General features: G+C 35.8%; 1 non-coding gene across 1 annotated transcript; it reads left to right on the forward strand.

The window, feature by feature from the left end:
* Window positions 1-519: 519 nt before the first annotated feature.
* Window positions 520-626, forward strand: LOC132305716 (small nucleolar RNA R71). Its single transcript, XR_009481673.1, has one exon. It is a non-coding gene; the product is annotated as a small nucleolar RNA R71 (small nucleolar RNA).
* The last annotated feature ends 9,804 nt before the right edge of the window (window positions 627-10,430 follow it).

Here is a 10,430-nt window from a genome sequence, read left to right on the forward strand (position 1 = left end):
GCACCATCTCCTTGATTTCTCCATGCAAAGTTTGGATGATTTTTCCACCCCGGATTGTAAGTATTGGAATAAGGGTTGTTCCCTTGATGAATGAAAGCTGCATTTGCTTGTTCTTGAGACTCACTTGGTATGACTTGTCCAAGAGGGCAATTTGAAGTATGGTGAGTGTAACTAGAATAAGTCATGCACATTTCATTGGAAGGATGAGAATAAGATTGAATTGCCGGACCTTGATTCAAAAGGAATTTATCAAATCTTGGAGTAAGATTTTTGACCTTGGCGGCAATTTCCATGGAAGAGTCTATTTGATTTAGAGCTTTCTTGCCTCCCATATTTGCTAAGTGACCACCCCTAGAAGATGAAGATTTATGTATTGAGTTTTCACTCATTTTTTGGAAAAGAAGCCAAATTTCATCTTCATTTCTTTCTATGTAGCTTCCACCACAAGAAGCATCAACAATGCCCTTATTAGCATCGGATAAACTTGAAAAGAAACATTGAACTAATTGCCACTTAGGAATGTCATGATGTGGACACTTCCGTAGCAAGTCATTCAAACGTTCCCATGCTTCATGAAGGGGTTCTCCTTCTTGTTGTTTAAATTCACGAATGGAAGTTCTCATGGCATCGGTTCGACTTGCGGGGTAATACTTTTTTAGGAACTCTTGTTGCAATTATACCCAAGAGGTGATTGTATTTGGTCGCAAGTTGTTAAACCAATATTTAGCTTTATCCCGAAGAGTGAAAGGGAAAAGCTTCATTTTTAGGACTTCTTCCGGAACATTCGTGATTTTCACGGTGGAACAAACTTCCAAGAACTCATCTAAATGTTTATAAGGCTCTTCATTGCTCAACCCATAGTAAAAGGGGCACATGTTAATGGTAGAAGCCTTAATCTCATAATGATGAGCACAAAAATTTGGCAATTGAATGCAAGTGGGTGCATTATATTGATTTGGAGTGTAACGATCCCTAAGGACCATTGGAGGATTGAGAGGAGGATATGGCATTTGACCTTGTTGAGGGTATGCCATTTGAACATATTGTTGTTATTGTTGCTCACTAATTGGGGGAACAACATTTGGCCTTGGCATCCCTAGATTAGGTTGTTGCACCGCAGGATTGATTGGTCGTGGCATTCCTAAGGGTGGATGCACACCTTAAGGATCCACAATATGAACTTGTGGTGGGTGGTGCACACCGTTATGATCCACATGACCAAGATCTACAATGGGATCTTCAATTGGATCTATTGGGTCTTCCATTAAAGGTGATGATGACTATTCCTAGTATTACCTCTTAAACGCCGAAGGAAAACTTCGAGATTTTGATTTACAGGAACAAGAGGACGATTAAGTGATCTACGACCATGCATGCACTAGAATAAGTCAACACACCAACACTTCAAAATTTTAACCTCCACATACGATGTTCCCAAACTCCTCAATAATATCAATGCACTTAAAACAAATAAATGCCTCCACACGGGCCGGTGCCTTCTACAAGAAGGTATGCTTGGACTTAAAAATAAAATAACTCAATTTAAGCCTCCACTTGGGCTGTCCAAAGCATGCAAATTGGTATACAATTAAAGTACTAAAATTAAAGAGAACCTACAGATGGTCCTTAAGCAACTTCAATTTTTTTTAATTGCTTCTGAGTCCAGCGTTTGCTCCACTTTGCTTCAAGTACCTAATTGACAAATCAAATAAAAAAAAAATTAAAATTAAAATGACTTAAAAGTAGACAATCAACAAAGAACTAATGTCTAATTCAATTCTTTAAAACCGTTAGATCCCCGGCAACGGCGCCAAAATTATGGTGCGACTGAGCGTGTGCACAAAATAATGCACAACACTTTAGGTTTAGAAATAATGTCAAGTGGACACCATATTTTAAAATTTATAAAACCACTAAACACTTATACTATGGAGTATGAAGTGAGCAGGGATTGTCCCAAGAGATCTAAACAATTATAAGTTTTTCAGAATTGAATTCTACTTTAGTGCTTATGTGATTGCTAAAAAGGTTTGGTTTTGTGATTGGACTAATTTTAAACTTAATAATGCAAATAAAGAGTAGAGTATAAAAGATTGAAAAGAGACTTAGGGTGTAGGATTCACCACTAAGCACATTCCCTAACTCATTAACTTTTAACTAATTGGGGAATAAAAATGTGTAATCTAGAATGTGGCTAATAATTGCAATAAAAAGTATAAACCCTCAATTTCAAGCATGAATCAACTACCTAAAGACAATTAAACTAAGTGTAGTGTAATTCACCAATTCAAAACTTGATTCATCAATTTAAGTTACAATTTCAACACACATTAATCTAGAGAGTAATGCAATTGTGACAATAAGTATGGATTTCAAGCACTAGTATGGATTGTCTACTTACCTAGGAATTAAATTAATTAACTTTAAATTAAACTAACTAAACCTGAAATTAAACTATTTAGATAAGACATTAACTTAATTTTGTAGTACAACCCATCTAATAAAAACAATTTCCATCAAATCAAAACACAATTACATCTAATTAATACAATGTATAGCCATCACAAAATTCAAGTCACAAAGAAATCAAGTGTAGAAATTAATTATCATTCAAAAACATATAAGACAATGTGAAATTGACATAGACAATCAAATGAAAGAATTAATATATATATATCAAGGCTATAACATAAATTACACAAATTAATCCCTAAAAGTCAAGAGTTAAGAATTAGGTTACATGCTTAGGGTTTATCCAACCCTAAGTTGAAGAATCAGCCACTCATGGTTGATGGATGCAAGATGTCAACAAGCCCCATTCTTTGATTCATCTGGCTCCTCTTCTTCTTCTCTGAGCTTTTCTCAAGAACCCTAGCTTTTCCCTCTTCGTGTTTTCCAGAGAGAATAAAAATATCGATACAGAATAATAAAAAAAAACTTCAATAAAAAATCTAATAATATTCACCTAAATAAAATAAATACTAACCATAATCTAATGGCTCACTAGGCCTTAAGTAACAACCCTATTAAAGCCCAATAGGTCACAAAATAAGCCCAAACAATAAAAAAAATCTATAATGTTGCCAAGTCCTGGGGGATCGATCCCCCCAGAGTTGGAAATTTCCTTTAAGCCTTATTTAGCTCCATTTTGGCTCCGGGCTAATTGGTTTGCTTCTTCATCTTTGAAAACATCATCAAAGGCCCGAGATTGACTGCTTTTGAAGAACAAACACACTATACGAGCAATGGGCTATGACCTCTTTTTGTCATTTTCTGAACTTTTTTTAAATATCTTTGCTTGACTCCAAAAAGGCTTTAATGGACCGTTTTTAGCTCATTTTAACTTTATTGCCCTAAAATACACATAAACATAAATTAGGACTAAAACATGAAATTAAGATAGATGCAAAGACTGAAATACCCTAACTTAGGTGTTGAAATGTGCAACATTTAAGCACTTATCAATGCGGAATCTGTGGAGCAGGTAATGGTAATAGTGCCCTTTGTCCCTACTACAACTATTGTCCCTATCTAGCCTTGGGATACTACCTACTTGTGTGTTTAAGCTCCCCATAATCATAGTAATTACCCCTGAAGGTACCAAACTACCGCCTCTACTGGTTAGCCTGTGGCTGACCTTGCCCTACCTGTGGTGCCCCATTTTGCTGTCTCTGAATAGGTGTCCTATCCCTGTGAGCATCTGAACTACCCTTGTGCTTCTTCTAAGGCTGTTGTCCTTGGAATCTGCCCTTGTCATTATGTCTGTGCCCATTGCCATTTCGTTTTTCAGCTGGCTAATTAGCAGAGTCTCTATCACCCAGCTTCTTACCCCTAGACTGTCTGTACTCTCTCTTCGTCTAGGAATGCTGGAAAGCTGTGTCCACTACCTGAGTATAAGTAGTGTAGGTTGGACTACCTATGATGACTTTTTTAATAGGGCAGATTAGCCCATTAATAAAGCACATAGGCTTTTTCTATTTGGTATCTACCTCATCTGGAGCAAATAATGATAAATTAGCAAACTGCTGCTCATACTCTGCAAATGTCCTATCCCCCTACTGTAAATCAAAGAACTCCCTCTTCTTAGGTTCTCTAACTGCATATGCAAAGTATTTATCATCAAAGCGAGCACTAAACTGAGTGTAGGTCAATGAAGTCCTTTCTTTTGTGGTGGTAATTGACTCCCACCACTGAAGTGCATCTCCCACAATTTTGAAGGTAGCAAACATCTGCTTCTAAACCTCCATGCACTTAACCATGTGAAGATGACACTTTATATCATTCTTTTACTGACGAGCTACTTTAATATCAGTGGGGCCTGAGAACTTAGGTGGGCTGCCCTTTGTGAAATAACTCTTTACCTTCTCTTAAGGATTAGTCTAAACCACTGGTATTGGTACAAGTGTCTGTTGAACATGTGGCTGATTCTGAAGTGCAGTTGCTATGCCTACTGCTATAGCCTGAGCAATGATTTCACCTATCTGAGGCGGATACTCTGGATCCTTGCCTTAATGGAGGTCCTGATCTTGAGGTTCTTGTACTGCTTCTCCTCTTCTTAAAACAAAGGTGTCTGCTACTCTTCTGCAACTTGTTGACATAGTAAGAGATTATGACGCTTATGTTCTACCTTCCTCAGCTATCTTTCCTAATGATTCTGCTCCCTTTCTCATCTTCTTCTAGCGTTAACCATTTTGTTAACACAGTAAAATGATAATCAGTAAACAATTTAATGAACCGTAAAAGAATACAATGAACCCTAATACTTAGGCTCTAAACAAAAGAATACTCTACGTGGAAGTCGATATACGAAAGATCCCTGGAGACACTTGAACCTGGAGTGCTCTGATACCAATTGTGTTACCCCTAATTTCAAAACATGGGTTGATCAGGTCCGCACATGAGATCGGGGGATATCAAACAAGTAATAATAGACAAGCACGGAATACAAAAAGGATAAATAACGAATAAATAAATGCTGAAAGAAAACTAAAATAATAATTAAATCCTCAAACTTTATTCCAATAAATAATAAACATCTCTGATACTATTAATCCTCTAAAATACAACTCAGGAATCCATAACATGTGGACCCTTAATAAAATCCCAACTAAAATGAATAATTGTCTAAAACTGAATGCTAAAGCATAAATAGAATCCTACGTAGATAACTGGAAGAGTGATTATAACTGGTCTCTGCTCTGCACGAACAATATTGGTGCTGCCATCAAGTACCAATGCTCAATAATGTGATAAATTGTGGCCAAGTTTGAATTTATAGAATGCCACTACCACTGCTAACTATTAATATAGCTAGAGTGAGTAGGGATCGTCCCAAGGGAAATGAACGGTATCTTGGAATCAATGATGGATTAGTAGGTCGAATGATCAAAAGATGGTTTGATTGATTAATTAAACTAATGGTTCACTTAAAGAAATGAAATTAAATAAAAATCTAGAAATTGGAGAAAGATATATGAGAAAAATGTCTTGGGGCTTACAGTTCACCACTAAACTTCACTTTACCAAACACTAGCAATTGTAAATTAATGGAGAAATTCAAGTTGTAACTTATGAGTGCATGTGTCACCAATTTAAAACTAAGCATGGATGACAAATAAACATAGATTGTCTAATCAATTTAGTGAGTAGCACAAACTATCAAATGTGACCATTAACCATTCAATTAAACCACAATTAGTGCACACACAAAAATATAGAGAAATGTACTTCTTGTATTCATAAGTGTGGAACATCAAACAACAAGAATGAATTGTCCACCTACCTAAGAAATTAAAGGAATTACACTACAACTAAGCTAATGATAGGAAAATTAAGCTAATTAAACTAAGGATGTGGCACAATCCATCAAGAAATAAGTATGAACCATCAAATAAATCACAAGAGTAATCAATTAAACACCATGCCTTGACCATAACTAGATTAACAATATCAACACACATAGACATGCATCAATTTAATTAAATCTAGAGAAAAAAATATGAACATTCATTCTAGAATACATAGACATATGGATATAATTAAATGATCAATTGAAAGCATTAATCCATACAAATCATGTAAAAATTACAAGATCTATATTTATTCATGGTCAAAACATCTATTACAACTAAAATTCCCAAAAAAAAACACAAAAGATAGGTTTAGGAAGCAAGCCTAAGGGCTATCTCTATATTGGTCATGGAGCCCTCAAGGGCTATCTTGGAGGTTGGCATCATCATGTTCATCCTTGTTTTCTTCCCAAAATCCTAGTTCCAGAGAGAAAACTCTTTCTATAATTGGTATGAAAAACTATATGATATTTTTTACAATATAGTTCAATTAATCTATTACAAGCCTCTTGGAGTAGGCACCAAGTCAGAAATATAGCCTATGATTAGAGGAAATTCGCAGCTATACAAGTTAGGTAGAGTCTAGCGCGCTCGGGAATTAAACAGCTCACTGCCAGCAGCTAGTTCGATCGATCAAACACTTAGCTTCAATCGATCGAAGCTGACGTGTCATCAAAAATATCTTCCGGGCCTTATCTACTTTACTGAGCTGGCACAGCCTCACTTCGATTGATTGTAGCTATCTTCATTCGATCGGGACTTCCTTCGATCAATCGAAGTTCCTGTAGTGCAATTTTCTTGGCTTCTTTCCAACTTTTCTCCTTAACTTCAAAATTGAGCTAAATGGCTCTTATTAGCCTGTTTGAACTTTATTGACCTGAAATAAACAAAAACACAAATAAGTACTAAGATATGAAAGTAAGATAGATGAATGGACCAAAATACCCTAACTTAGGTGCTAAAACGCATCACATTTGAGCACTTATCACACCCCTAGCAATGAACTACAACGAAAATAAAGAAATAAACTATTATACAACTATGAACTAGAAAGCAATAAAATAATAACGCCACTTTTATAGGGAACACGATTACATTTAGCATATGCAACAAGCCTTTTGAACCCCTAGGTTACCCCTAGTGGACGAGTGAAGTCTCGTGAGGGTTTCCAGAAATGATACCCACAAACATTGAGCTCTTTCTCACTAAAGAGGCACCAATATATGATAAGTGCTTAAATGTTGCACATTTCAGCACCTAAGTTAGGGTATTTTAGTCTTTGTATTTATCTTAATTTTATGTTTTAGTCCTAATTTATGTTTATATGTATTTCAAGGTAATAAAGTTCAAAATGGTTTAAATCGGTCCATTACCGCATTTTTGGAGTCAAGCCAGAGCATCGGGATAAATTCTAGAAGAAAGCAAGGATGTAGCCAAATGCCGCGTCCGGACACCATTCCTCGCGTCCGAACGCGAGTCTTCCATACGCCGCATCTTGACGCCATTCCTCACGTCCGGACGCGATTCCACATTACATTGCGTCCGAATGCCAGGCTTACTGGCAACAATTTAAGTTACGGGTTTTAACCTTTTGGGCTGATTTTTGTAACCTATGGGCGTTATTAGGTTTTGTATTAAAAGGAAAATAAGCCCATTATTTTTAGGGTTGGTTTTCATTATTTTAAAAATGAGTTTTCATTTATTTTAGAATTAAGTTTGTTTTTCTGTAATGAAAATATCATTCTCTCTAGAATAAGGCGAAAGAGAAGAATAAAAGAAGAACAAGCTAGGGTTTTGACAAAAACTCAGAGATGAAGGGCCAAAAGACGGAGATAGAGCTTGTTGACACCATGATCCTCTCCTCTATAAGCTAGTTCTTCACTTAGGGCTTGGATGAGCCCTAAGTTTATGTACCCTAAACCTTTATATTTCTTTTAATAGGGAATTAATATGTTGTAATTAATTGTATGGCTTTGTGATTTCTTTCTATATACATGCTTGATTTGACAAATTAAGGATTGTATTGATGAATACTTCCATTAAAATCTCTAGTTGATTATATGTCTATGTATGATTAATTAGGGATTTTACTCTTCATTAGATGATTAGAATTAATTCTTTTATTAATTCTATATGTAAATTGCATGTCTATGTGTGATTACTGTGGAATTATATTCTACACCAGATATTGCTTGTAGTTGTGCTTAGTGATGGCCATAGCATGATACTTATTGGATACAATTGTCAATTAATTTGATGGATAAAAGTTTAATCTTGATGAGTTGTTCTACAAATTAGAATTCTTATCATTAGTTAATTGTAGTAAAGTAGGCAATTTGTGCTTGATTAGGTTAATCCATGCTTCTAATTACATGTAGTATTATCCTCTTAATTGATGTGTGCTCTTATTGGATACATTTGTGAATGTGTATGGTGGGTTATGACGTAGTCTTGAATGAGTTCTACAATTTAGTTTACTTATCATTAGGTAGACAATTGATTCATGATGTTGATAATCTATGCTTACAATTGTGATTTGTGATGATAATGTGACCACATCTATGATTATACTAATGATTTCCCCATTAATTGAAAGCAAATGGTTAATTACATGAGCTTAGTGGTAAATCCTAACCCTAAGACTTTCTTCATATCTCTTTAATCCTTAGTTTAATTTCCTTGTATTGCCATTTCCATTTCCATACTTTCAATTGAATTCTAGCTTAATCACTTCACCAAAATCTTTTTATGTCAAACTATCTCTCTCTCTTTTCTCTTTTACAATCTAATTAACTTTAAAACCAAGTTTAATCCTAACACGTGTTCAATCCCTTAGGAACGATCCCCTCTCACTTTAAATTTGATGCTATAAGTGTTAAGCGGCTTTTATATAAATTTAAAGTATGATGCCCGTTTGATACCATTTCCAAAACCAAAGTGTTGTGCATTATTTTGTGCACACGCTCGGGTCATATCATAATTTTGGCGCCGTTGCCAGGGAATGACGGTTTAGTTGGAATTGAATTAAGCATTAAGGCTAATTTAATTGTCTTCTTTAAATTACTATTTTCTTACTAATATCTCTTGTTCAATTAGGTACTTGAAAAGAAAAAGAGCAAGCATTAGAACTTGGCACCACTGTGACGTTGTTGCTAGGGACTCTCGTGAGCTTCCTTGAATTTCTTTTACTATAATTGTTCAATTCTCTACATGTTTGCGAGATAGCCCTTTTTGAGGCTATCATATTGTTTAAATTCTTGTCCAAGCGTAAGCCCAAGAGGTGGCTATTACTTCCTTGATAGAAAGCATCGGCCCGTGTGGAGGCAATTTAATTTCTTTTGCATTGATATTTTATTGAGGAGAAAGGGAATTTTATTATGGAGATTTTGGAATTATTGTTGTTAGTGTGTTGATTTGAGTTGAGATAGTAATTCTAGGAGAACTCTTCCATTCTTGACTATCCCACACTTAATGGAAAACCAATTCTAAGATCTAGGGCATATGAATAATCTAGGTGCGTATCACCCTCTTAATGGGCATCCACTTCAAGGTGTGCATCCACCCTTGGGAATTCCCATCCTAATGTGTTTCCATAACCTAATTAAATGCAAAAGCCTCCAATAATACAAATCCATCCTCAAGATCATGTAGTGTATCCCCCTAATCCTCAATTATCTCTTCGGGATCACTACACTCCTAATGAATACAATGCACCAACATGCATCCGGTTGCCAAACTTTCTGGCAACCCATTATGAAATCAAGCCGGCAAGTATCCAAATGTGCCCCATTTTCTATGGGTTGAATAATGAAGAACCACATAAACATTTGGATGAGTTTTTGGAAGTTTGTTCAACAATGAAAATCACGGATCTTCCAGAAGAAGTCTTAAAAATGAAGCTTTTCCCTTTCACTATTTGGGAAAAGGCTAAATATTGGTTCAATAACTTGAGGGCAAATTCAATCACATCTTAGGCTCAACTACAATATGAATTCCAAAAAAAATTTTACCCCTCAAGTAAAACCGATGCTATGAGAGCTTCTATCCGTGAATTCTCCCAAAGCAAGGGAGAACCTTTGCATGAAGCATGGGAGTGTTTGAACGAATTGCTACGGAAGTGTCCACATCATGACATTCCTAAGTGGCAATTAGTTCGCTGCTTCTATGAAAGCTTATCCGATACCCAAAAAAAGTATGGTTGATATTTCATGTGGAAGAGCCTATTTGGACAAAAATAAAGACGATGTGTGGCATCCTTTTGATTGCATGAGCGAAAATTCAATGCATCCTTCTTTATCGTCCCGATTTGGCCAAAATTTAAATGGAGGAGGGAAGAAAGCCTCTAATCTTTCTCAAGTGGAGAGTTCCGTGGAGATTGCCACCAAGGTTAACACTCTTACTGAAAGGTTTGATAAATTCCTTTTGAGCCAAAACACGATAATTCAATCATCCAACTCTTTCCATTCTCAAAGTGTGATGTGCATGACTTGCTCTAGTTATTCTCACAATACTTCTAATTGTCCTCTTGGACAAAGTTTTTCAATTGAGTATCAAGAACAAGTCAATGCCGTTTTCATTCAT

Source organism: Cornus florida, unplaced genomic scaffold (genome assembly GCF_030987335.1).
Source record: "Cornus florida cultivar Cherokee Brave unplaced genomic scaffold, ASM3098733v1 CherokeeBrave_3.0.0_Hap2_Chr04, whole genome shotgun sequence".
Taxonomy (NCBI): domain Eukaryota; kingdom Viridiplantae; phylum Streptophyta; class Magnoliopsida; order Cornales; family Cornaceae; genus Cornus; species Cornus florida.